The sequence below is a fragment of the Stegodyphus dumicola genome, chromosome 9, assembly GCF_044657685.1.
Source record: "Stegodyphus dumicola isolate Sdum_Otavi_A_Nest chromosome 9, ASM4465768v1".
NCBI lineage: Eukaryota > Metazoa > Arthropoda > Arachnida > Araneae > Eresidae > Stegodyphus > Stegodyphus dumicola.
The window spans coordinates 98,603,294-98,628,959 of NC_140776.1; positions in this window are offsets into that span (position 1 = coordinate 98,603,294).

The following is a 25,666-nucleotide window of genomic DNA, read 5'->3' on the forward strand; positions in this document are numbered from 1 at the left end:
AATCGAGTTCTTAACGGTTTGACCCAGAATGTTCTCGAACGCAGGCCAAAAGCTATATAAACCTGCCTGAACGCGGAATATCAGTGTGTCTCATCAGTCAGCGTCTCGTCTAGCGAGTCAATTTCGAGTCTATTGAATGTATCGCAGTCTGTCGAGTTGATTGTCAGCCTAGTGTCGTTGCTAGTGCATCGTTGAGGCTATCGAGTGCATCGCAAGCTGTAGCGTGAAGAGTCTCGAGAGTACATGGAGTTCCGAGAATCACCGAATCGAGTCGGGAGCTGTATTCAAGTGCTTTGCCGTGAAGCTGCTCTCACCGTTATAGCCTGATAACCTATTGCTCATTGGTTCAGTGTGCTTGTCGTAGTTTCTCGACGACTGTAAACCTGTTTTTGTAGCTGTCCTGAGAAATACTGGTTAATAAATTGTGTTTTCATTCTTTACCAAGTGTTGTTAATTACTTCAAATCCGCGAACCCGTCAGAACGCAACAATGCTTTTCGAAGTACGACTTATTGCTTTGTCTTGATACAATTTTGTTCTCTGAAAGTCAGTGAGGTAAAAAAATGCAATTTTTTTCTGTAAATATTGGATGCAAATCCTTCTCTTGATAGATAGCATGCTGAGTTGATTTTAACACTTTACTTCACTTTTTAATTACTCATTTTAAGAGAATTCTGCTACAATAACAAACTGCTTACTGAAACTTTCTTTGCATTGAACGAATTAGGTGTGTATCTTTTTTTCTCTTCTTTTCCGATAATAAACAGACCTTTTATTTATCGCAGTTATTTAAGTAAACCCATGCTTCATAATCCTGTATGAAAATTATTTAGTAGGAGATATACATTTATCTCCTACTAAATAATTTTCATACAGGATTCTACAAAATATTCTGCGTTGAGCTAGATGCGTGGGCAAAAGCTGGTGAAAAATGCGGACTTGACGTTTTTTAAGTTATAAATATTAGTTTATTTATTTTTGTTGCAGACGTATTTAAAGACTTTGAAACTGATTTCTGCGTCGGCGGATTCTCTCTTGTTAGCAAAGATTTAACTTTAAAAACATTAGAAACAGTATGTACACTGCGAAAAAAAAGAAGGGGCAGTTCTGTATCTCCCGTTCTACTGAGCCGATTGACGAAATTCAAATTGCGTTTTTCATGTCACGAAAGCGCGACTTAGGATATATATTAGATTTATACATAACATTGTTCTAACATAGGTATTTTGACACAAACACAGACTTTTTCCGAAATAACATACCATTTTTTTTTCTATTTCTTCCCCCCTTTTTTGCGCAGTGTATCTTTTCTAGGTATTCGTTTGGAGTGTTCTTTCCATATAGAAATAATGACGAACAGTATTTCCATTTCCGATTAATAATAATGCTTATTTTGAACTTAGAAATTTTAATACCGTGCATTTTGCAACGTTTTTAAATTATGGAATAGAAATATTTCTCTTCGGAAAGCAAAAAAATTATCTTTTAATCCACCGCTTCTTCACATGCAATATTTTAAAAGAAGAGTAACTTTAAAAGTAGCGGACGATATTTCTCATTTCGAATAACAAGCTTTGCCAAAAATGTTTATTCCGAAACGTTTTGGTTAAAAAATATTCTTATGGAAATTTTCCTAAAAATGTGGGAACTAACTATGGTGGTAAAGAGGTTCGTTGCTGTCCGAATAGTTAAGTCCCCTGAACATTGATAGTTCGAACCTATGTGAATGGGCATGTTGCATGGTTGGTTTTTGTGTTTTTTCTCACGTGTAACGCGAATATGAGTCAGTTTCCCTTAGAAAGTTTTTCATGGATGCAAATGGCATTTATGTTCTTTTCCGCATTCAAATAATCTAAATTAACCTAACCTATGTAAGAGTAAGGCATATTTCTAGTAGCTATTATCAATATCAGTTTCACTAATAGCTAAAAAAAATGCTGCATTACTAGCAGAATTTTCTTTATTGCGTATCAGTTACACAACAAAGTGCCACAGTTCATTTTGTAATCCCGGAACGCATTGGCTGGAATTGCGATTTTAGTGGAAAACTGAGATGTAACGGAACAAGGCTCCAACTAAATTTAAATTCTGGCCGTTATAAACGTGAAGTCATTTTAAAGATAATAACATAAGGCATCGGTAACATTTTACAGTATTAAAATATCAATATTACTATAAAAGATACTTCACAAAGAATGAGTTTTCAAAAGCAAAACCGGACACAGTGTCGCGGGTTTTCTTTCCAAGACGCTATACGTTTTATTTATTTTTTCCCGCCACACAACAGGGAGTAAGAAATGATATTTGAAAATGAAGAGTGGATGATATAAAAGCAAATAACAGTGAACACGACGCCTTTTTCAAAAGATAAAAACTAAAAAAAAAAAAAAAAAAGGCTCGTATGATGGAAAGGTGTTTATTTGATGACAATTTTGACAGACGGAAAAACTCCCTCACCGACTCTTTACGAAACGTATTTGACTTCCTGACCCTTACCACTTGAACTGCCATGACGAGGACCATAAAAAAATAAGAACCAGAAAAGAAAATAAAAGATAAAAACAACTGCGAGAGGCGGAAGATGACGGGGAAGAAAAAGTAGCCTGTAGAGATTTCCCGAGCTCTGATTGGCTGAGAGATGATGAACCACGTGGAAGCCTCAGACCTGCATTCAGCGGTGAGCTAACTCACTCCGCAGCCTTCCTGACGTTAATTGGGAATCAGCTTTTTTTTAACTCCTCGCTCGTGGGTGCTGTGTTTTTCGGACGATAGTGGATGTCAGATTTGACAGCTTTTTGACGTTCTATTCATCTTGGGTATGCCACTTGACACTAGGGAATATTTTTTCCCTTAATTTTTTCTTCAGCTCGCACCGAAGCAAGAGAATCCCATCAGTCTGAAGCGTGCCACTTTGCCGTCAACCTTTTAAATGGGCCTTATAGGAAGATATTCTAAATGCAGAAATTATATGTATATATATATTGTATTTTCAGAGCGAAAATTATCGTAGTCGTTTATATGTAGTTTTATGCAAGATTTATGAGAAACTATTCGAAAAAATATTTTGTTACTCTTCTGCTGGATCATTTTAGTGATCATTGTACTCAAATTTAGTAACCATTCTCATACTTACTATTTTTTCTCGTAAGATCCAATACTCAGGTCTCTCTTTTTAATTATATTACATTAGATAATCTCTAATTATAAGACGATGTCCGGCTTCTACAGAGTTTGGTTCGGATTACTCTACAATGGATCTCCAGCGATCGTGTATTGGAAAGGATCTAGTGGATGACCGGCCAAGATCAGTTCCCACTTATCTCAACGTCATATTCTTAGTGATAATGAGATACTGTTAAGAGATTTATTAAATCTAGCTTCGATGCATATCGCCGAAGCCTCGTTAGAGAACTCGCTGAGGTTTCATGCCGGTTAAGTGCCACCTTTCTGCGATAATTAACTAAAGATAAAAATCTAGGTATCTTGAGAGAATTAGATTTTGATGATTGTAAACTTCAAGGCAAGTCCATAAAGTGTTACAAGTTCTTGTCGATAAGTAATTGAACTGTTAGTCTGTAAATCCTCGCTTTAGTTATAAACAAGCACGAGCGGGTAAATGAAAATTTATTGAATATTAAAAATCTATGCTTAATTAAGGTGATTGTAGTTAGGGGGATAATTCAATGACAATTAAGAAGTGATTTTTAATAATATACTGTTAGAAGACAGTTTAAAAGTATTATAGTTAAATAGAAGAGATGTAATGGAAAGGGGGAACTGCATAGAATTTAATTTGTTAAGAGAGAAAAAAATCAGTAAGAAAAATTGTTGAAATATATTATTCCAATTAAAGGTTAAAATCAGTTGACAACTGACAATGATTACTGGACTTCGAACAAAGAGACATCCAGTATATCAATAACCTAACTGGCCTTTAATACCTAAACAAATTTCACATTCCAGTTTTAGGTTATATACACTTCAAAGAAGAGAAAATTGTAATAAACCATCGACTGAGATGAATAGATGGCTGAATACTACTAGTTTGTTTGGGGTTCAGATCCCAAGGAATAAGTTGGCTGCAAAGGAGTTTGTAGAGTTAATTGAATTATTAAAACCTAAAGAACCGAAGGAAGGAGTGACGTCTGTAATTTCCCCACGAAGGGCACGCAGCAAGGAAGGAGAAAAACTCCTTATATTCCGCCCACTCCCCACTGAAAGGACGGCTGGGTACCCAATAAACAACTCCAGGTGGTGACGAGTTTTCGTCTACCATATTTTAGATAGGACATCCGTTTAGAGTTCACAGAATTTTTAAAGGACAGGAAACCGAAGAATTGAGAGAAGCCTCCGGGATTCGAACTGCAGATCTTTCGATTGTTAGCTGGACGTGCTTCCAATAATACCATGAAGGCAAGCATTAAGACAGGCGAAAATTCCTTACAAGTTTTCCCTGTGTTTTAAAGAATACGCGGTAGTTTCTCTTAGAATGTCCTCCATGAAAATCCTACTATACTTTGTTGTAATCTCCTAAATCGATATTTATGCGGCAATCCTAGATCTGAGGCGCAGTGGTCTGTTAAGCGCCTGCAGTGTTAACTTATATTGTTCTAAGAAAGGCCGTCGAGATGGGATTCTGGTTAGTGTCACTGACTGCTGTACCGAAGGGCCCGGGTCCGAATCTCGAAGACGGCATGGATGTTAGTAAGTGTACAGTGTCTGTGCGACAAGGGCGCATACACTATACTAGGCCTACCAAAATCCTTTCAAGAGGTTGATGATAGGGGAAGAGAGATGAGAGACTGCTGGACTGCAGCGACCTTTCCCTTGAAGTATTCCCCTTCGGAATTCCATCCGGGTGGAAACTTAGCAAATAGCAAGGTCCGGCGATACCTAATATACCTAGACAAAGGCACAGATGCCGGCCTTGCTTCAACTTGTACCTCTATCTACGTAGAAAAGAAACGGAATTTCGACGAATAAAAAAAATAACCCAGAAACCTGGACATGCGTCAAACCTTTCTCAAACTACTTTTCAGAATAGTTACTTTCTTTACCTTTTATTTAATTTTCATTCGAAGAGGCATAAAAAAGATATTTTGCTTTCCTTTCTTGAAACATATAATCTTTCAACATTCCAGAGAATCCCTCATATAGGAATGGACATTTCGGTATCTTAGATATATTATGCTGCCATGGTTTGTAAAGGCTGTCTCCTTAACGTTTCGGCATAAGGCTTTGTTTGCTCCCATTATTCCTGACAAGCCACCTCGATCCCAGTGAATGATTACGCTTAAAAGTCCGAATTCCATATTTAGCCTCGGGTCCTCTCCCCCGTTGCTTTTCGACTAATCCACTTTCCTGGCAGGAAGAAGGGAGGATAAACATAATTGATGATCCCCGAGTGTCAGATCCCGTCACTGGCAGCGCGTGCTCTTAATCAAACTGAAAATTCTTGACTCGGTCTGCCCCCACGTGTCCATTCCCCGCAGACTAGGAACTCTCCAAGTTCATTAACTAATGAGGAGTCTGCTTCATCTTTTGGCTTCCTCCCCTGGGGCGTTAGGGGTTCAAGCAGGGGAGACTTCATTTAAATGGTTTTAAAATCGTGGAATTCCTTTAAATTGATTACTCATTAAATTATGCGAAGAATGGCAGCTGTAGCAGCATTCCCCAACCGAGCTTACTTGGAGAAGGGTTTTGTTTCCCAAGGAAATTTCACTCGCTTCTTAACCTTCGCCGCCCCAGAGAGATGTCATTAAGGCAAAATTGGAAGTTTCTTCTTGTAGCGGTGTAATTGCGTTTCGTATAGTTTGTTTACCCGGCGCTTTTCGTGACCAGTTGCGCAATCGAAGACCCACAATGGCGTGACGTCAACAGAAAGCACATAACCATCCTAACTGATCAACGTCATTTTCTTGGATAATGTGATTTCCTCTTCGGAAAGACACCACGTGAAAAGGAAAAAAAGTACTGTATTAAGACCTGTTGCAATATCTTCCTTTAAAAGGGAAGATAAGAATTTACCTTTGACTTTGTCGTATACGAGAATTTAGATATAAAGCGGACAATTTATTTGCATTTAATTTTTTAATACGAATGTATTTTCTTTAAGTGATGGAAAAAGTACATGTCGCAGCTTTAATTTAAAAAGCAAAAATTAATCCAGTTATTAAGCTGCCATAAAAAGTGCTACGAAGCTGAACAAATGAGGATAAAAAATTCGTGCTTTGAATTATGAATTTCATTTACAATATCATTACCAGTTTAAAGAATTTATGAAAAATCTTAAATATATTTGTACAGCAGAACTTCAAATATCCAGATTAATTGTGATCGCAATCCATCTGGATAACTGAAGAAGTCGGTTAAATCTTTATATTACAGAAACTGTTCGCATATTTTAGACGATTTTGTTTTGCTATAAAAAAGTCGCCTACTAGGAAAATTTTTTTAACTTCAACTATATATCTGAAAGTGTAAATTATTCGCCTGTTATTTGACAATTTCGTTTACAAAATGGCGCTGTTAAAGAAGCAATGGACGGAAGCCTATGTTTGTGCTTTTTTCGAAGAAAATTATTCGAATTTAATTATTAAAAACTGCTATGAAAGCTATGATTTTTCAGTATCTAAAGCAACGATAAATAATATTGTCAATAAGAGTTAAAAATAACTCTTATTGACAGTATTATTAACGATAAATAATAAAAAACGTCAAAGTTTGACTTCAAGGAGAAAAAAATGTTCAAAATACATATCTAAGGAAACAACGGAATGTTTTGAATGTTGCAAAGGGTAAGAACTTTAATGTTAAAAGAAAATCTGAAGTTAAAGGACAGTTGCATAATCATTATAATGCTCAGTGTCTACTGTAAATAAAGTGATTAGTGCTGATTTGAATCTTAAAAATGCGAAAAAACGTAATGCTTATCGTTTTTCTCCACGACATATAGCCGAAAGCAGAACGTGCTGCAGAATTCTCTGTGAGAAAATATTATTCCGACAAAAATGGAAAAATGTTATCACAATAGATAAATCTCGGATATGTTCAAATGACCACAATAAAAAGAGAGCCATTCATTATCATCAAAGACAAGAAAAAATCTTAGAATATGGTTCAAAGAATCTGACGAAAGTTTTTCAAAGGGATTTATGATTATTGTTGGTTTTTGATATAACGACAAATAAAAATTAAAGAGAGTGCAGAAAATTGTTAAGGTCATCTCCAAATATTATCAGGAACATATTTTTTACCCATTTTCAAATATGAAATGCCTTTTGTTTACTCTCAGTGTCATCAATCAGTAGAACTGCATAAAACAAAGCAAGCAGCCGCAAGTCAAGATCCACTGTTAATTTCCTCAAGTCAAGATCCACTGTTAATTTCCTGGAAAAAATGGAACAAGAAATATGTATTAAGGCCTTACCCTTCACTCATATTCCTACTAAATCTCTTAATGCCAAAAATCCACCGATTTTTGCGTTTTCAGACTTAAAAGTGGATTGTCCAGAGGCCGACTTAAAACTTTCCCTGGACTTGAAGGTGTTCAAGAGGAATGTTTACTCTTCGTCTACTGAAGAAAATGCTTTATTGTCTTGGAAATTACGGAGTAAAACGATAGTGAAAAATACGGTTTATTATGTGGAACATTTAAGACACAAAACGTTTAGGTAAAATATTTCTGTAAATGCAATGAAAATCCTCTAAAAAATGTGCGAACAGGATTAGTATTATATTTTACGTCAAATATTATAAATTTCAATATCCGTAGTATTTTATTTTAATAAAATTAAAAATTAAAACTTTCATAAAATAAAATATAACTTATACTCTTTACATCCTTTAGCAAAATTAAGTGATGGAATCACTTTTTATTTGCTTCACAATGATCATTTCCCATCTCAACTAAGGGGAAAAATTGCTATCATAAAATTTCAGATTACAATCTAATAACTGGCAGAATGTACCACTAAAAAATATCTGAAAGGTTTCAGATTTTAAATTACGTCCAAAGGGGCGTTTTTTTTAACGTTTTGTGTGTTACCTTTATTTATTAAATATCATGTTCTTCGCACTTAAACCATAAAATTCACTTCAATACCAATGTCGCAAAATAATTTTAAAATGAGCCTATTTTAGAATTTCCGATATATATTTCCGCGCGCTGGAGATAAAAAAAGATCCCCCCCGTAGATTGTTGCCATTGCTCGCTTTCAAATCGCTGAATTTGTTACTCAGAAATTCGTTAAAGATTAACAAAATATGAAATCGATCATAAAACAAATTCCAAATTTCAAATTTGGGCTTCCACATGCCCATATTCGCAGCAGGATTACGTCATTCAAAATTCGATGGCTCTATGTACCTTTGTTTTATTACAATGCGAGAAATATACATACATTTATGTAGATTTTTCATTATTTAATTTCTTCAAACATAATGCAGGACTCTAACATTTGGTGGCAACACTTTGAAAAGTGAAACGGACATTTATAGTGATTCAACGCAAAAGCGCAAAACGAAAACAATAGTCCTTCAGGGACAAAGCTCCTTTGGACTAAAAATTTAAAAAATTAAAAGAATACAGTCAAACTCCGTTATAGCGAATCCGTATTTTAACGAATTCTCGGATATAACGAATTAATTTTTGGTTCCCCTTCAGTGTCTAATGCATTTAATGTTATTTTATACTGCTATAGCGAATTCCCAACAGTATAAAAGTAGGATATAACAAACTTCGTAAATACCTTGAGACGATCATTTTTGTTTTTACAAAATTTCTGCAGCTTTCAACTGAATACTGGTTCTTACAAATAATCCTGTTTAGGGTACTAGAACCACGAAAAACACATTTAAGTTATATAGATCTTTAATCTTGAACCCTGCCTTTGTGTCATTGAGAAAGAACCATTGATCCACTGATACAAAGTGCTTGAAACTATTCTTTAATTCAATTCACTATAGTTCTTTGACTGAGCTTTCAGGTAACATTCTGTTCAAGAGTGATGCTTATTCATGATTGTAAATGCATATTTTAGATGGAAATAGTAATTGTGGACTGACAACTCTAATTCATGACTTTTATGCTAAGTAATTTTTCGTGCATAATTATTAACGTATGATGAAATTGAAAAGGTGGTTTAATAACTGGACATAATAATGATCGTGATTAGAGTTTAATATCTTTTGTTTTTAAATTAAAGTTTCTATTAACATCTTTTGAGAGATGCGGGGATGCTAAACAATATTTTTCTTTTTATAATTCAGTAATAAATTGTTCACTGTTTTGTTCAGCAATTTTTTTTTTATCAAATCGGATATAGAGGACCAAATTTTCTGTCCTTTGAAGTTCGATATAGCAGGATTTTACTGTATATAAAAAATTAAACACGTACTTCGATTCTCTCGTTAAATAAAAATGGTATTTACTGTTGTCGACTTATAAAATTAAATCTTTACTGCCGAGAAATTATTGCATCCCTACGACCATGTTTTTCTAGTATAAGCTAGCATTACCAGCTAATTAAATGTAATAAGATACGTAGTTCGAATATAGTGAGAGGACAGTTGATTTGCCATGATCTCGGCTTCAAAAATTCTAATAAGCCTCTTCAATGGCGGTGGATGATAATATGTCATCACCCGAATTGGGTCGACCGGGCCTAGTGCCTCTTCACAACTAGCCTTTAAGTAATTAGAATCTAACGTATTATCGAGTTTTGGTTTGCGTTTCTCGTAAAGTAAGCAGTTGGAAGACCCCAGTGGGTCGAATTTCGATAACGGCGCAGTTGATTTTGAAAGCCCTCCGCCTGGCTCCGAAAAATCTAGTAAGTGTACAATCTCAGCTCTAAAATAATTTTGATTAAAAAATGCTCGGCTGTAGTGTAGAATTGGGTGCCCCTTCCATTAACGACAATTTTCTTTTAATTTTGGCGATGACACCTCACTTCTGGTTACCATGATAGTTTTAACTTCGTTTTAGCTTCCTGATTTTATTTAAATGAAAATAGATTGATGTGTACATAGACAAATTTAAATCAGTACGCAGTGCCTAGTTTATGCAATTCTAGGATGTTTTTTTAAGTGAAAACAAAGAGATGTGTACATGGAGACAGAGTTTGTGCAAGTCTTTGACTTCTTATTTTGGTTTTGTGTAGCGGCCATCTTGAAATTGTGTCTTCCTGTCGCCTATCTTAGCGTCAAAAAAGAATTGCCAAGAAACAAGGGCACACAACTGTAAACTTTTACCAAATGCTCTGTTGTTATTTCTTTTCGAACTGTTAAAATGATATAAACAGAAAAATATTGAAATGCTTAAAAAAAGGTATTATTAATGTTTGAATAAAATGAAAGAAAATTAATGAATAAATAAAATACACACAGAAGAGTACAATCCGCATCTAAATACAAATTTCTAGAGAGCCATTTGATTTTATTTTGGAATAATTTACAACTAGAAATTTTGTAACCTCTGTATTACCGATTATATTAATCATATATTATCGATAGATTATTAATTATTATAATATCAATTATTATTTTGTCGATATTTTATATACATGGTTTAACAGAATTGATAGACGCATTGCAAACTTAAGGGGGTGATAGAACATGACAAAAGTAAAAATTTTTTATGTGTGGGTGGAATGCGCGAAGGAAGTGATGTTTAGTAATAAAGTTAAAAAAAATGAAACAAAAATAGTTGCGTAAGTTCATTTTGTTAAGAAAATTGAAAATTGATATGATATATTGGGAAAACACTGAAAAAATTAGGAAATTGATAAGACTGGGGGGGGGAAGAGAGAAAGAAAGAAAAATGAAAAATGTAGTGAAACACTCTCTCGGAAATTCTAAAAATATGACACTTTTAATATTTTTGGATCCAAATATTGGATATAATTTGTAAGTTCAAAGAAAGGGATGTTTAACAAATAGCATTAAAAGGCAAGTTAATAACAAAAAAAGTTAAGCTAATCATATTACTAAGAAAAAAGAGCTTTGACGAAACGGAAATAATGAATGGCAACACTTAGCTCTGTATCGGAAACTTTAAACAAAAGCGGCTTTTAAGAATTTTATGCTTATACTGTTGAATTTTATGTACCGTAATTGTGAAGAAAGATATGTGTAATAAATAATAAAGTAAAAAAGACAAAAAACGTTGTGTTGGCAGGAGGGAGTCCAAGAGCAGGCTGGTAAACTGGGAGCTCAGCTAGAACATAAGAAATCTAAACAAACCCTATGGTGGGGCGTTTAAAACTGAATCCTTTCAGATTTTTTTTTGTGTTAATTTTGTTATCGATACATTATTTTTTTGATATAGTGTAAGATAATTATTTGGAATCGCTAAATTATTTTAGAACTGACATATTAAAAATTTTGAAGAATACATGTAGAAGTATTGCACAAATTTTTAATGAACGCATTTTATTTACGACGTTTATGGAAAATAACACATGTTATTTAAAATTTTTCAGACCAAAATTATTTAAAAAAAAAACTGGATAATGAGATTTGACAATATCAACAATGGCTTTCTAGAAAAACACCCGTTTTTGGCTTTATCAGAACTTCAAGAACTCCTCTTCCTCCTTTTTCTTCTCCTTTTTTTTTTTTTTTTTTTTTCAAATGCAAGGGAATCCGGCAAAAGTGGATCTAATTTAGAAACTTTTGAGGGCTAAAGCAGCACAAAAACAACATAGTTACGTAAGTATTCTGTGCTGACGCGATTGCGCTTTCTGCAGATCCTGGCTTTAAAGTCAATAGCGAAACAAGATAAACTTCGAATTCTATATTTTCTCGGGATTCAACAAAAACTTATCGCGCCTGCAATTTCTGCTCCTCGCTCGTTCCCTGCCTCGTCCGGACCTGTCGCCCCGAGTCTGTAATTGAGTTTCTCTCCCCGATGAGACGAGAACATAAAATGCGTAGATGTGAGAGAGAGAAGTCTTGTTTTCGATTGGTGTTCGAGTTAGTGCGTTTATTTTTCCTTTTATGGCCAAACGCTGTAGGGTACAATGCCTTGATTTGAAGTATTCATACGATGTTGCACTGAAAGGGAAATCTTAAAAACTTGAATGCTTCTTTTTCCCTTCCATTCCGCCGACAAAGCGTTGCTTTTTGCTCCTAACAGACAAATATGAGAAATATACATCTGCAATGGACTTTACTTTTTCTACTTTATTTTTAGTATACTTTTTGAATTTTTCATAAAACTGGTGTATATCTGAACAATTCCTGAGGCCCCGGAATAGTATGATATTCAATATTTTTTCTAATACTTACATGATATGTTTCCGTTGTATCATTTTTTGATAGCTTCCTAGGTAGATTGCTGTTGTTGCTATCGGTCACATCACATCATACCAGGATGAATTATGAAAGATAGTATAGTTGTATTATGTTGCCCTCTGATGAACATGCTCTTAAGTATGATTACTTCTTCTTTCAGTTTAACCCGGGCACTACCGATTAAGAGAATTGTATCCACAAAACGTTCTATTATAAGAGTACGGACACGCTCACGCAGTCACCAACTTATAAAACATTTAAAGGGTGTTCTGGTATAAAAGTATCAGCACCTTTAAAATTTTCCATGACATTTGTATGATTTATGTAAGTAAAATTATCTTTAAATATCTTGATGATCGGGCGATAGCTGTAGTAGAATTAAAGATGTTTATTGCATAGATATAATGTTCACACTGCAGCCAGATGGGCTCAAAGCCAAATTTAGATAATGCACGAAGCAGAATGAAGAGCGGCACGTCTTAGCACAACGAAGCAAAACAGGAAAGTAAGTATGCATTCTTCAACAGCGAGAAATATAGAGTCGGTACTGCGTTGAAATTTTGATCTGTGATTAGTAAAAATGCTACTTATTACCTAAGATGGCCTGATACGTGATGCACTTAGGATTTATATATTATAAACAATTAGCAGTTTTAGGGCAGATTGAGGAAATAGCAAAGTTAAAATGAGAAATAAAAGGGACTGTGGCCAAATTAAAGTTAATAGTTTCTTTCATATTTTAAGGTCATACAACATTATATATATATATATTATAAGCTAGGTTGTAAGTACCATACTAAAAAGACCAATTTTGGTCAAAAACTTTTGCGCAATATACTGCAAAATTAAGGAAATAAGAAGAAAAATTGTAGTTAGCTCGCCAAAAGGTTATCAGGAGCTGTGGCTCCAAGAAAATGTTCAACACAGTTTTTTTAAAAAACAATGACAATGAAGGGTGAAATATTAAGCTACATGCGAAATAAAATGTAAATCATAAAACACCGTAAAATACTTATCGTTGGAAACAATTTAAAGAAAATAATAATAATAATAATAATAATAATAATAATAATAATAATAATAATAATAATAATAATAATAATAAATAAAAATAAATAAATAAATAAAACATAGTAAAATACCAATCGATGTAACAAGTAAAAACATATTTAAAAAAAAATCGAGGGAACAAGTTAAAACAAATAAAAGTTAAAACATATAAAAAATAGTAAATTAATAGGCGGAAAATGGTAAATTAGCTCAATTCCAGGTTCAACCTGGGTTTTCAAGGGAAACTTCTGATTGAACGTCGAACCAAGCTAACTCAATTACGCGTTTCGCCGAAACAGACAATTGAAACTTTTGCGTTACGAAATTTTTTAATTAATTAGATAAATTGTCCTAAAAAATTTTTTTTAGTCTCAATTCTCTGTTCCAATTTCCCGACGCGTCCGCACAAAATGACACATTAAGCTGTAAAAAAATGTAAATGCAACTGCGATGTACAGCAATAAAAAATAAAAATAAAAATAATAATAAAAAGCAATCTGCTATTAGTCAAAATATACTACAATAACGTACGAGCTGGACCTGCTAGCTTAAAGAATTAAACTTTATAAATTTTATAGATCTGAAATTAAATTGAAATGAAATCAAACAGTGTGGGTCTTGCTAAGACCAAGAAAAATTTTTTTGTAAAAGAAACATAAAAAACAGACCTGTTGCTATGCTGTCTTCTCGCTTGTGGAGCAAAAACTGAAAAGGGGGTTGTAATTCCCCTCCGTGCTTTTCAACGCTCTCCAACTCGTCGTGTGACGTAAGAAGGGGGAAACAAAGTCCCTGGGCAATAGCCAATGTCTAAAGACTGTCCTTTGGCTGGAACCCGCCCAAACACTAAAAGGGGGTCGAAAGACTTGGAAAGACGTGGAAAAAGTTCAAAATGGCGTCAGTCAAGTTGTTTTAAGAAGATCTGCTTCAAAAAGTGAAAATGGCTAATTCAGCTAAAATTACTTAACATGGCCACAAAAGTAAGAGTAAAATGGAAAAACAGTCATTTGTTAATAAAAGTCGTAAATCTTCAAGTTAGAGGGCGATCAAGCTTCAACGAAAAACGAAAAGGCCCGTTTGTTAATAACAGGAGTAGAATTGGCCATCAAAGTAATTTAAAACTATTTAAACAATAGTATTAAAAGTATTGTGCCAAAATTTTTTGGAGGAAAGAAAAAGTAGTGACAAGAATTATCTGTACATTTTTACATTAAATTCTCAGAATCAGCCATCCACTTTATACCTTCTAATTGGGCTTTAAGTATAAAATATCACTATCCAACTCAAAAAATCTAAAAATTGGTAAGGCTAATGACAGCCTTTTTTTAAGGTATTTTTAATTATTTTTTGAGGAATTAGGTTATTTTTCAAGATTGTCACGAAGTATAGTATTTCTTCTTGAAGGTGTTTTGATGTATTGCATATTCTTTTTATTCTAAGAAGCTGTGAATAGATTGTGTTTAGGATGACTCTTTTGGAAATATTTGAATTCCAGTTGGTTAATTTTAGTGTTGAAAAATTGAATTCTCTTCTTTTGTCGTAAACTTTTACTAAATTGTAATCAATAATATGTAAATCAAGGTAGACTACATTATGTTGCACCGTATTTGTATTATTTAGTTTTAAGCATGTAGGGTAGATATTAGCTACTTCTATTTTGTTGTAGTTGTTAAAGGCAATGACATCATCAATATATCGATAGATGTGTTGGTAAAATTTGTGTTCTTCTTTACTGAGTGAACGGATAAAGGTAAATTCTTTTGTAAAAAGGAATAATCCAAAGACCGAACTTGAAAAATTACCTCCCATTGGAATTCCCTGGATTGGTTTAAAGATGTTATTGTTAAATTGAATAAAATTATCGAAAAGCACGCTTGAGAAAAAGTTGCCATTTTTCGATATTTATTAATGTAGAAATTTGCGGAAATAAATCAGGAATAGCAAGTAAACTTATATAAATTTCTTCAAGTAGTAAAGTAGTATAGAGGTTTTCAAAGTCGTAGCATTGGATATGGTCTATTTTAAGTGTATTTACAGTATTTAGAACTAGTTCGTTACTTGAAATCATCCAGTTGCAATGCAGATCCTTAAAATCATAGTTATTAATGAGGTCACGTATTAGGCGAAGTTTTTGTGCAAATAGATAAGATTTCTTTAAGATAACTTTTGGTACTATTGGCAATGAACTTGAATTTGATCGGAGACTTATGAAATTTTAATAGTGCATAGAGATTTGCAAACCTGTTATTATATTTTTCCGGGTATGTATTTTTAGTCTTTTATGTAGTGCATTAAATTTATTGAGAAGAATCTTAGAGCTCGTAGTAATTTTTTGGTAGGTGCAAGTGTTATTCAATTCATTATGTAGAAGGTTGAAGTAAAACTTTTTTCAAATAACACTAAAATTGTTGCTAGCTTTGTCAATCTTCGTGATGATAAAGTTATCTTGCAGTTTTTGAATAAGATTTTCTAGTTGCTTTTTACTGTACAAGGAATTGAAATAAGGTGACTTGAAAAGTAAAAGTTGAAATTCTTTAATTAGTGCAGCTTTCCATTCAAGAAAGGTAGTAGTAGGTAAATTGGATCTATTACTAGCTAAAATGACAAATTTATCAAGATCATTATTGAATTGTTTGAGGCAAAAGTGCTTATTAACACTGAAAGTAGGACGAAATTTGGTGCCAAGTTGCATAAGGGCTCGCAATTCTAGGTCTTCAATGATATTGAGATCTCCAGTAATAACATGTTGGGGGAAAGGATCGATATATTTATTGTAAGTAGGAAGTTGGCAATTACATATGCTATTTTCTTGAATCACGTGGTGGTTGATAACTAGTTGACCTAAGGTCTTTTCAAATTTAAAACAGGGCTTAATTTGAAGTTGTTGATCAGGAAGCAAGTGTTGATACTTTTTAAATATGCTTGGAATTTTTAGCTGATCATAAGAAGGGTGCTTGAACTGTATAGTGCAAAAATGTTTTTTGTGAAAAGAATTACTATTCTTATTCTTAAAATTGCAAAAGTCAATTATCAAATCTTTAACTATTTAGAAACATTGAGATTGTTGATCATTTATTTTAATCAGATTCCATAAGGTAGTATTTTTAAAGGTATGTAGAAGTTTTATGGCATTTTTAGCGAATTCTTTATGTTCAAGGTAGGAATTGAGATTTTTAACAATTAATTTCAGATTTTGTGTAGGAAAATTTTTTTTTGTTTTTGGAATCACCTCCTCTTGATCCTGTGGTAGTAATATTGCTAAAAAATCTGAATTGTCCATACATAGAGACTTCTGACTGTCTATTGGTGGTGTTACTTAGATAGGCATTTAGTCCGTAGGGATATAGTGACTTTTTTTGAAGTATGTAAATGGTAAACAGTCTTAGTTTAGTATTCGGTACAATATCTAGCACATTAATTTCTATGTTATCAAAATTATGTATATGATAATGCTCAAGAATTGCAGTTTGCTGACTATCTTTTGTCCGATTATTGTTGTTATTTTTAAATTTTTTAATATGAGATCTATGGTTATTAATTCTGAGGTTGAGATATATATATATAATGATGCAGACTTATATTTTATGTTGTAGAAATATTGATTGTACAAATGTTGATACATAATGAATAGCAAACTTAGAGCCGAGGCAGGTTAAATATTTATTTTTATTTCAATTGACATTTACGGCCATAATTCACTTCGCAATCAAACCATACATAGTTCAAAATATTTACATTTTTTATACTTTTCCGGCATAGAGATGTAAGAACCACTTGTCTGTCTTTTAATTGACAACTGTCCGTGTAGTAAGTACGTGTAGCGACTACACAGAAGAAGGGTTAAAAGAACTCTTTATTAAACTCTTTAATATTCCCACTGCGTCAACTTGACGCTAGTACACTACGCCTCACTCGGGCGGTAACTCAAATCACAAGAACTAAAATAAAAATTCGAATATGTTAACAAGTAGCAGAAATCACGGTACAGGGCTTAGAAAACTCGTTTTATTTAAAACCGCTTCGAAATCTAGTGGCAGCAAGTAATAGCTGTTATGCCATGTAAACCAGCAATAACTGCAGAAATAGAAGCTCACGCTACAGTGGTGACGACCCGACTGCCCAAAACACTCTCACTTTCCCTTCTAGAACTCGGTATTTAAACTTTTTTTCTCCTCAAGGTAGAATTTCATTACTTCACGCCCGCTACCAAATTTAAATATTCTGGCATTGACAATTAGGGGAATGAAGGCTTATAGAAAAAACATTAACTTAAATTAAATCGGTTATTTAACATAAATATAAATCCCTACAGAGAGTTTTGAGCAATTGCAAGCCACAATAGCTACGACGAGGTGCAGAAAGCAAGTTCTAGTTATCGAATACTGGAGCTTAGTACTTCCTAGTTATCCGTTATTCTAGTGTCCTTTCTAATTATCCAATCTATTAATTAAGTGAAAGAACTTGGTGATCGCTCGACAAGGAGGGTAGAAAGAAATCTTACCATAGCCGTTTTCAGAACCATTTTAGTTTCAGCTAAGGTAAAAATTTTTGCAAACATGGTTCTTTACTACTGCAGTTTTTTCAACGTAAATAGAATCGAATGCGGGCCTTTCAGACCGTTAACACGGCGCCGTTCATCTCTGCATTCATAATCATAATATAAAAAGGTACAAATATGTTGAAGAATGGATGCAAATTGTGCCTTTCATGATATCGTTGTTGTTATTGTGAATCACACTTGTCTGACCTAATCAGAACAAGGCCACGAATTTTATCGTGACAAGAAGTACAAGCCTTGAGATACAAGAATTTTATCATGGCAATGTGCCCAACGCTCTTCCCAGGGTCTGAGAAGAGCGTTTGGCAAACAAGGGGCAGTAAGAATTTTGCTCAGTTTCACCACAGCTTTCAGGAAGAGCGCGCCGGTACCTTCCGTCTCTCTCCCCCTACCACCAAACCATACTAGAGTACTTTCGGCCCACCATATAGTATTTAGGCCATGCCACAAATACACTATACATTTATAACATCCATGCCTTTTCTTGGATTAGAACCTGGGCCCTTCGGTACGGTAGTCAGAGTCACTAACTACTATTCCGTAGGAAGCTATTATGATGTGTTATCCATAAAACGAATATGCTTTTGCAGAATTGTTTTGCCTTGAAATAAAGTAAATAAAAGTTGCCGTGAAATAAAGTTAAATCTTCACGACGGCTACAATGATAGCAACTACGCATTTGCGCATCTACACGCCATCACCATCTACAGCATTAGCCATGAGTGAAAGTGTCTGTGTCTTTTGCATCTAAATTATTACATTTATAACTAAGATAAAAAATGTGTAAACCAAAATTCCAACTTTAATTTTCAGTAGTTCCTTAACTGTCCATTTTAATTTTATTCCAGCTTTCCATCCTAAAAATAGTAACTACTTATAATAATTATATTTAAATTAAACTGCATCATTTTGAAATAAACCCATGTCATATGATTTTTACATAACGCTAATTTCTGGAAAACTGAAATTCAGACAGCCAATAATAATTTCATAGAGGTGTAGAGTCATTAGGACTTTTTTTTATTTTTATTTTTATTTTTTTTTTTTTTTTTGGAAGCAGGACATATGAGCATCGCCTTCGCTGGGAATCGAACCACGGACCTCTGGAATACGCGGAGAGCGTGTAAACCACCACACCACGAAGACATGCCGAGAAGGCGGGACAAATACCTTATAGAGTTAATAATAGTAACCAAATGAAAACCAGAATTAATAATAGCTAACCAATAATAGCTAAACCGAAACTAATTAATTCCGCATCAAGATTTGATCTTGAACAAGTCGTATTCTTTTTCTGCTTTCCTTGGTAATTAGCAGCTTGCTGCCCGCTGCACCTTTCTTATGAAACGTAAAAAAAAATTAAAACAAGCTATTACAATTCTAGTTTATCTATATTAGATTCGTAAAAATGTGTCTCAGCAAGAATAAAAAGGAATACTAAAATCCGTCACAACGACTGTTATCCTTTATTTCTCAACTCTTTCATTCTGTAAATCAGGTTTTCAATTGTGTGACCAATTCCCAAAACATCACAGATCGTATTTAATCGCGTATCCACCCATTTCTACTAATTTTATCGTACGAAATAGAAAGGAGAAAATTATATTTAATTTCCGAAGGACACGGTTACAGTAAGAGAAAAACGAATGAAAAGCGTTCATGAATAATTAACCAGTAGCTACCGCAGTATTATTTATTAAAAACGAAAAAAATCCTACATTCCAATTAGAATATCTTGTTTCCCCGAAAATAAGACCCCGGTCTTACATTAATTTTTGCTGCAAAAGACACGCTAGGGCCTATTTTCAGAGGATATCGTATTTTTTATGCGCCATAATTAACATTTGATCATGTTTGAAAAACACATTTTTTCAGGACCAAGAAATATATTTATTTATTCAGGTTTAAGAAATATATTTATTCACTTTCAAGAAACATTAAAATAATAATAATAATAAAAATCTGAAAGGTTTCAAATTTTAAATTACGTGCAAAGGGGCGTTTTTTTTAACGTTTTGTGTGTTACCTTTATTTATTAAATATTATGTTCTACGTACTCAAACCATAAAATTCAATTCAACAGCAGTATCGCAAAATAATTTTAAAATAAGCATATCTTTAGAATTTCCGATATAGAGTCTCGCGCACAGGAGATAAAAAGTTTTGTTTCGTACAGTGTTGCCATTGCTCGCTTTGAAATCCTTGCGTTTGTTAATCAAAAATTCGTTAATGTTTTACAAAATATGAAATCGATAATAAAACAAATTGCAAATTTCAAATTTGGGCTTCCAGATGCCCATATTCGTAGGAGGATTACGTCATTAAAACTTTGATGGCTCTAGGTATCGTTGTTTTATCACAATGAGAGAAACATACATACATTCATGCGGATTTTTTATTATTTAATTTCTTTAAAACAGGGCGATAATATTTGGTCTCAACAATTTGAAAAGTCATTCGCCGTTTATATTTTTCAACGCAAAATGCCAGAGCGAAATTAATAGCCCTTCAGGGCAAATTGCCCTTTTGGACTAATAAACAAAATCATTTATTTTAATACAGCCATGTCATCTTCTTCTGGAACATCATCATAAAGCTCCAAATTATAAATTCCAGCCTAAATTTTTTGCGACTTCATTCCCTCTAAGATCATTGTCCCTTGCCTCTCCTTGTTGAGCAATAGAGCTCTTTGTTATACGTGCTTTCTTGTCTGTATAGCCAGATCATCGGGCACTAACAAGATAGCTGCCCGTTATTTTATCCCATGCATTCTTCACCCAAGTCACGATTTCTTGCAGCTTTAGTTTCACCAAGTTTTTTCTTTGATTTCTCTTCATTCTGTTTTCATTAATTTATGACGCAAATGGTTCTTTAAACAGCTTCTTTATTGCAAAATTAAGATTTTTTAAGATATGCAGTCATTCCTGCGGAAATCATTATTTGATTAATTCTTCTTTCTGCGAGGAAGTTCTTCATCGTTTTAGCTCGGTGAGTGCTGGCAGAATCCCACCTTGTTTTCTTCAGCCTGTGTGATTCCTAAGGAAGAATTACAGTACATTTCCCTAGATAAGACGATGTTGAATCACAACAAGAAAAGGAGGGTTAGCAAAATGCCTTGTCTCTTATAGGACAGATACAAAAAATTAGATTGAAATTTATATAAATTAAAACTACTATAAAATTTAAATAAAAACACTCCCCGGTATATTTAAAATTCTGCAAAATCCTTACATTCATTATCTAAGACAAATAGTTCTTCAAGTACACCTCACTTTCGTCGTTGAGGAGCTCATCGTATGGGATCCATTCTGTACCCAGTAAATCCCTTCTTGAGCTCGCTTTATGACTTTTAACTCGATGGTATAGTATGGTATATTAAGATTACGGCAAAGCACACTAGGACTATCTGCCTAAGGGAAGATTTTTATATCTCGTCTTATCTGAAAGTTGTTTTATTGGCGGGAATATATGGTAATTCAATTTTCTATCAGTATCAGGAATCTGTGATTTCTACTAGATCTACTGAAGTTTTAGATATCACAAATTAACTTACGATCCAGAGCTGTATTAACCATTCAGCAAAATAAGCACATGCTTAAGGCATCAAGGAAAGCGGTCACCATAAAAAAATTGTTATTAACTCGGGAAAAGGATAACACAAAAACTTCCTTTTGTCAGTTTTACCATGGAATATATGGTGTAGCTAAATGAAGATTGAAAGTAAAGGAATGAAGAAAAAATTGGCGAAAATTTATGCGAGGAATTCAAAATATTTAAGTGCTTAGAACAGAACCTCTAAAAGTTATAATGTGGCCCTGGTACTGTCAACTATGCATCAATGACATTAAAATACAATAAAAAATATAAGTCCAAAACCTGTATAGGACCATCAGCGGCCGAACGGATAAGACGGTTGAACTGGAGGACACGGTTGCATGGATACTTTCAACATTCTCTACGTGTCACGTGAATCAAAATCAGTTTTCCCTTTGAAAGTCCTCCACGAAAGCCTTCAACCCCAGTGTAATTTATCATAATCTCATAAATCCAATGCAGTCCAATATTCGGAAAAATAGTATACCAAAAAACTTGCAATAATTTGACATTTATTAAACCACTTTTTTTTTCTTATCGGAAGGAAACGAAAACATTTTAGGCAGGAAGATCCATACAAATTTGAGTTAAATTTGCTTTATTCTCGTTCAATATTTTAGCAAAATCTTTGTTAGAAACCCTCTCGAAATATTTCTCTGTATCTCACAAGTTAGAAATTAAACTTCCCACACCGTCAAAAAATTATTTGTAACTTATCTATTTACATTCCCTAAAACCTCTTAGTACATCAGAATTACAAGAATTGTAAGAATAAGAAATTACATAAGAATTGTACTTTTCGTTTATTTTTGAACATTTACACCCGCTATACCAATCTTGTTAACTAGCAATGAAGAATTAAATATATCAGAATAATTTTTTTAAGAGGAGAGGAAACTGAAAACCTGAGAACTCTAAAAGAATATTTTTACCACAAGACAAGAAAGTTTCCATCAAACAGAATGAGATAAGTTTCCAACTCTTTAAATAATTAAATATTTATTATTTTATTTCTGTGCTGTTTTAATTACATGGCGATCGTATGCACTTCTCGAGGAAAACTTTTTTTTTGGTTGAAGTTAATAGTAAAGAACTTTAATTCCTTTTAAATTCGTAATTTACTTTTAAATGAAAGAGTTTCTTGTTTCAGTGTCCGCAGAGACAACTGAGATTATTTTTGAGATTTCGTTGTGACTTCGATTGCTTGGGAAGAGTATTGAGTTTAATAGTAAAACTTTTCCTTTCTTACTTTTTCTTTAAGAAAAAAAAATCTTATTTTGAAGAATGCAGATTAAGACACACATATGGGACATAACTAAAAGACATATAAAAATATTAGGAAGGGATGGAGAATCCGAAGTAAAGTGTTAATCGTTTGCATAATACTATACATAATTCAGACTTTTTTAGATTTCTTTTTAGATTTTTAACTCAATTTTCAAGGAATTATTCTTGTCACTTATGCTTTCTCTTTTGGTGTAAATAAACACACACGCAAGGAACTAGAAAATGAATTGTTCAAATCCTGGTGAAGGTACAAATGATTTTAAGAGTTTCTTGGCTCGAAAAAATTAATTTTTTTTCTGTAAAAGCCCTCCAGCCGAAATACGGCAGACAAAAATTCGTCACCGCCGGAATTTGGTCGACTGGGCTTCGTGCATCTCTCCTGTTATTTTACGAAGGGGAAGAAAGTAAGGAAGTATCTCATTCTTTCGTGAGTGCAATCGGGGTATAAGTAATTAGCATATCCAACTCACAGTAGAAGATTCGTGTTTCGAATGCCAGTGAGGGCAAAGCTGATTTGTCACGTTTCTTGGCTCTTAGAAACTCAGCATTTTCTACAAAATCAGCTTCGTACGGTACTATTATCTCACGGGTTTTCCATGTCGCACTATTTTTTAAAATAATCAGGAATAACATAACATAAACGGTTCGAAAACCTTGAAATGCTTTGAAACGATAGAAAAAAATAAATCCAAATTTTGTTTATTTCTCCCTCCCCCCCCCCTTTTTTTTTTTTTTTTTTTTTTTTACTTGTGCCATAGTGAATCAAATTAAAAATCAAAATCAGTGAATCAAAATAAAGCTTAGAAGAGGAAACTGTGCAATAAAATTTACAAAGCAAACTCCATTTTCTTTCTTTATTTTTTCTCAGTGGAAATTTTCGAATGGATAACAATTGGTTTAATACGTCAGATAAGAGTAAAAAATCAATAAGTTTATGAATTCAGTCAAAATTTTTAATAGAATATTTTGGAAGCTTCAAAGGATTTATTTTGCCTTCATTTTTGCTTCCTAAAAACGTTTAATTCTATATAAAACCTTAAAATGGTTTTGCCGTTCTAGAATGGTATTACAACGGTTAATTTTATTTGCATGATTTAATTACAGTTGTAGAATTTTATGCATAAATGTGTTTTGTTGACTTCATGACGGCTTTGTCATTCTCCGAAAAGCATGATTTCGTTCTTCTTCCCTTCATTTTTCATACGCAGGCATTCCAGGATCATATATGTAATTACAACGATAATATTAATGAATGAAATCACTATTTGGAAGCTGCCGAAGTCGATATTTCATTAGCAATTTGTTTCGCCACATACAGTATTGTGACAAAAAAATTATGGGGAATGATATCGTAAAATATCAGATTTTGATTTATGGATCCATACTTATCACATCCTTTCTAAGTAATCACATCCAACTATAATGCACTGCAGTTATCATAGTTGGTTTTCCAGTGTTTTTTCCAGTCCCTCAGATCATATTTTCAAGTAGCTGTCGTATAGCCTCTTGGGGAACAGCAGAAAATTTCCTTTCATTGCAATAAAAAATCAAAAACAACGACCACGTTAATCGTGGAAATAAGAAAAATTCACATGGTACCATAATCAGTTGAATACAAAGCTTGCGGAGCAGTATTTTTGAATTTTAGACCAAAATTTCTTGAACATCGAGAGAACTGTGAATAGATATATCATTGTAATGCAAAGTTCATGGAATATCTCACCACAATTCAAATCGTTTTATAAGAATTGCTGCCCGCAAAAGCAGAAGAGCTTTTGCGAAAAATGCCTTTTGTCAAATTCTCGGTCAAAATTCCTGATGCACAATGCCACGACCACCGCAGACAGCAATCAGCGTTTGACTTGATTTTTGACAAATTTGGACATTGTTTTTTTAAGATCTTGCTTTCTCTTTCGAGAACCACTTACTTGATTGTTGAACAATTTCTGTGAAAATACGTTTCAGGAAGAACTCGCTTTTATAAAGTATTTGGTAGTTTACTTGAAGGTATTGTTGTTTTCGTAAAAAATCAATAGGTGGGCCGCAAGCCCAAATAATCTTTCAAAAATAGTTTAATAAGATGCTGCTCATTACTTGAAGTGAATGATATACAATAAATTAATTACTCAGTCGAGAGGGATGATATGTAGTTAATCTTTGGCTCATTCTTTGCGTTTTTAAAACTTCTTGTACCAATCAGAAACTATTTTTTTTAGAAAATTTTTGTCCTCAAGGATTTTCCGCAACTTTTCGAATATTTATACAGTAGAAATAGCAGTATGAAAGCAAAACCTAAAGCATGTATATTGTTCAATTACATTCGTCATTTTGGGAAACTGCCAGAGATTAAATTCTTCTTTCATTAAAAAAAATTATTTACAAAAGACAAATAAAAATGAAAAACAGATTGTTTGTTACCAGATGTCTATGTAAACTGTACCTACTTCTGCAAAATCTTTGTAAGAGATTTCTTGCAAATTTGTTTTTTAAAAGAATCATTCCCATCATTTTAGCTCACAAAGTTGCAGTATAATATTGTTGAATTAATAAATGTTTACGAAACAATGCTCCACTTCAGTCTGACTGGTAAGACTTGGCTAATAGTAATTAACTGATTTCTGGCACAATCTGCTTATTTTTCCATTCTTCGTCGTCATGGCATTAAGATAAGTATTCTACGTATATAAAGCCGATTTGGTCACGTAAGTCTCTAATATTGTATTTATTTATTTGCGACGCACGAGTGAGAGATAAAAATCGCTTAATCAGACGTAACTAAAAGTAATAATAGGCTAATACATAAAACGCACTTTATCCTTGTAATAGCTAACATCCCACGATCTCGTAATGGTGCACCATTTCGAATCATTACCCAGATGCGTATCAT